Source organism: Pinus tabuliformis, chromosome 2_2, assembly GCF_031772625.1.
Source record: "Pinus tabuliformis cultivar Carrire ecotype Pingquan chromosome 2_2, CPIR1, whole genome shotgun sequence".
NCBI classification, from domain to species: Eukaryota; Viridiplantae; Streptophyta; class Pinopsida; order Pinales; family Pinaceae; genus Pinus; species Pinus tabuliformis.
The window spans coordinates 398,437,701-398,441,199 of record NC_142300.1 but is presented as its reverse complement, the minus strand read 5'-3'; the positions used below and the strand labels follow the sequence as shown (position 1 = coordinate 398,441,199).

The following is a 3,499-nucleotide window of genomic DNA, read 5'->3' as shown; positions in this document are numbered from 1 at the left end:
ATGATATAGTAATAATGATATAAACTAATATCATATTACTAATATGATATAGTAACAATAATATTACTATTATTTTAAAAATAATAGTAATATTATTATTAATATTAACTTCAAACTAATAATACTTAGCTAATATTACTAACTTATAATCTGAATAATTTTATTAAAATACTAATATTATTATTAGTGCTACATTTTTGTATTATTTATAATTTTAGTGCTACAAATGAATTTTTTATGTGATTTTGCCAAAATTATTCTCACAAACAAATGTGTGAAATATTTAACAATTCCGGCTCAACTCACCATTAAAAACAAATGAAGCACCAAAATTATTTAACAAATTACCAATTCACCCATTGTCATTGACCAAAATTACTCCAAACAATTACGACTTACCAATATATAGATGAATAATACCATCTTTTACCAGTATATAGATGTCAAATACTAATCATATAAGAATGATGGTATGTCACTTGCTTATCGCCTGTGACACGAATACCATTATCAATACCATCCTATAAGAATGTTGTCAAATACTACTCATATAAGAATGATCGTATGTCACTTGTTTATCGCCTGTGACACGAATACCATTATCAATACCATCCTATAAGAATGATGTCAAATACTAATCATATAAGAAGGATGGTATGTCACTTGCTTATTGCGTGTGACACGAATACCATTATCAAGTTTTAGCCGCCGACTTTGAAGGCAGAAGACAATCGAAAACGCAATCTGGCATTGCAGAGGAAGTGAGTCAGAATGTAACAAGTGTAAATTTTAATCGACAAGACCTGCATGCTGATCTTATAAAGAGCAGAGGATGATGGGGTTCTTCATTATCAAATTTGTCCAGAGCATCTACGATGGCGTTCTTTGGCTACTTGAAATGGCTTAGTATATCCTCTATTCTTTTCTGTCAGCTGGTATTGGCTGCTGCATCAATACAAGATGGGCTGATATCATGCCTGACGAGAAATGCTATTACGAATTTCACAACCATGGCGTCTTCTTCTGCAGAGTACTATTCTCTGTTGAATTTTTCTGTGCAGAACCTACGGTACACAGAATCCAGTGTGCGCAAGCCCAACGTTCTGATTGTCCGCAAAGCAGGCAACAAGTGCAGAAATCGGTGGCCTGCTGCGTACAATACGGTTGGGAGATTCGGGTCCGTAGCGGAGGGCACAGCTACGAGGGCCTCTCCTCTACTTCAGATACTCGCTTCGTCATCATCGATCTCATGAATTTGGACGCCATTAACGTCGATATGCCTTCCAAAACGGTTTGGGTAGAAGGCGGTGCCACTGTGGGGCAATTATACGATGCCATCGCAGACAAGACTTCAATCTACGGTTTTACTGCTGGAGTCTACCCGACTATGGGCACCGGCGGTCATTTCAGCGGAGGGGGATTGGGTTTGCTGTTGAGAAAGTATGGCATCGCGGCCGACAATATAATCGATGCCCTGTTCGTTGACGCCAGAGGCAATCTTCTGAACAGACAGCAGATGGGAGAAGACGTGTTCTGGGCTCTGAGGGGTGGCGGCGGTGGCAGCTGGGGCATTGTGGTTGCATGGAGGATACAGCTCGTCAGCGTCCCTCCGGTTGTGACGGTCTTCAACGTGTACAGGACGGGCAGAGAGGCAGTGACGAAGCTCGTGTACAAATGGCAGTCGATCGCGCCGACAGTGGAGGAGGATCTCTTTATCCGCGTGGTCATATCCGGTACCCAAGTAAACGGGGGCCAACGCGACGTTAAGCTGACTTTCAATGGAATGTATCTGGGGCCACTACATCAACTCTTGGAAGCAGTGAATAAGAGTTTTCCGGAAATGGGCATGGTCGCCAGCGACTGTAAAGAGACGAGCTGGATAGACTCCATATCCTACACTGCATACACAAACAGGACCGAACTGCGCAACAGATATAATTCCAACAAAAATTACTTCAAAGCAAAGTCTGATGTCGTAAAAACCCCAATTCCACCATCGGCCTTGGAAGGGGCATGGAAATTCTTTGAAGACGAGCTCAGCTCTTATGTTATTTTCGATCCTTTGGGTGGAATAATGGATCGAATACTGTCCTCTGCGATACCGTTCCCTCACCGAGCCGGGAATTTATACTTGATACAGTATCAAATCACATGGAATAATCCGAGCAACGACACACAATATATCGCTGCGATTCGAGGATTATACGAGTATTTGACTCCTTATGTTTCCAGCTCTCCCAGGGCATCTTATGTCAACTATCTGGATCTTGATTTGGGTATAGCTCCCAATGGAACGGCCACGGTTGAAGAAGCGAGGTCATGGGGAGAGAAATATTTTGTGAATAACTATGATAAACTTGTCAAGGTAAAAAGCACAATCGATCCTTACAATGTTTTCCGGAACTCTCAGAGCATTCCCGCCAGCAGGTGAGCTTCGGGACAGCTCTAACAATAAAAGAGATTCCATATATACCGTAAATGCAGAGACGGAATCTTCTCTGCCAGGCAGATGAATACCTTTTTCTGCTGTTATATTTATATCTTTCCCGTTCTGGATTTGTATTGCGATTTATATTTTTCGCGTTTTGGATTCTTTCGCTATATAAGTGTTGTCACGTCTGCCTTACGGTTCAATTCAACAACGCTTCTGTTGATTTTCTTTTATCCGTTTAAAGCAAAATTGAAAATCAAGTGAAAGTGTTTAGTACAATCCAATATAACGATTTAGAAGTTAGACTCTCGGCTTTACAGATGCGGATCAATCACATAATCATTATGTAAATACGGTCATTATGTATATACGGAAGCTCCATGAAACACATGTGCTACATACAACGCGAGATTTGATCATGGGTGGGGAGGGGGAAAGGCCGTAGTCTTTAACGCGACTTTTTGAAAGTTTTTCCGGCGATTTTTTCCGGTGAAAATCCGGCAGTAATTTATTGAAATCCAAGTTTGATAACTAGTTTCTGCACAATGAAAGCGTCCCAGGGGTTTTTCAGGGTGCTGAATCCGAATATGCAGTTAAAAAACCATTTTAACTGCAACAAATCATGATTTCATCTCAATTTCTTCCGCCGGATTCCGTCACCGGAATCTCAAAAAGTCGCATTATAGACAACTCCGGGGGAAAGTCCTCCGCAAGCAAGCAAGCAAAGGAATGAATCGGGATCCAATTGAAAGGTTATAGAAAGGCCTTCCCAAACTCCCCCTCTCCCTCGCCTCGCCTTCCCCCTCTCTAGCTGCCTGCTCACTTAAGCTGCGCGCCCACCACGTCAGCTGTGTGCTCATGCCAAAGGTTAAGGATAGAATTGGATAAAATGTTCTTACAAATTCAACTAATTTCATTAATATTTTTGTATTATTTTAATTTGAAATTTCTCAATACAAAAATTAAAAGCAAATAAAAATTTAACTTTATTCAATTTTGCAATACATAATTTTTAAAATTTTAATTTATTTTATTATAGAATGTTTTTATGTAATTTTTAAAATATAA

General features: G+C 40.1%; 1 pseudogene; it reads left to right on the top strand.

Moving 5' to 3' along the window:
* Positions 1–868: 868 nt before the first annotated feature.
* Positions 869–2,784, top strand: LOC149192958 (berberine bridge enzyme-like D-2 pseudogene; annotated as a pseudogene).
* Positions 2,785–3,499: the final 715 nt, after the last annotated feature.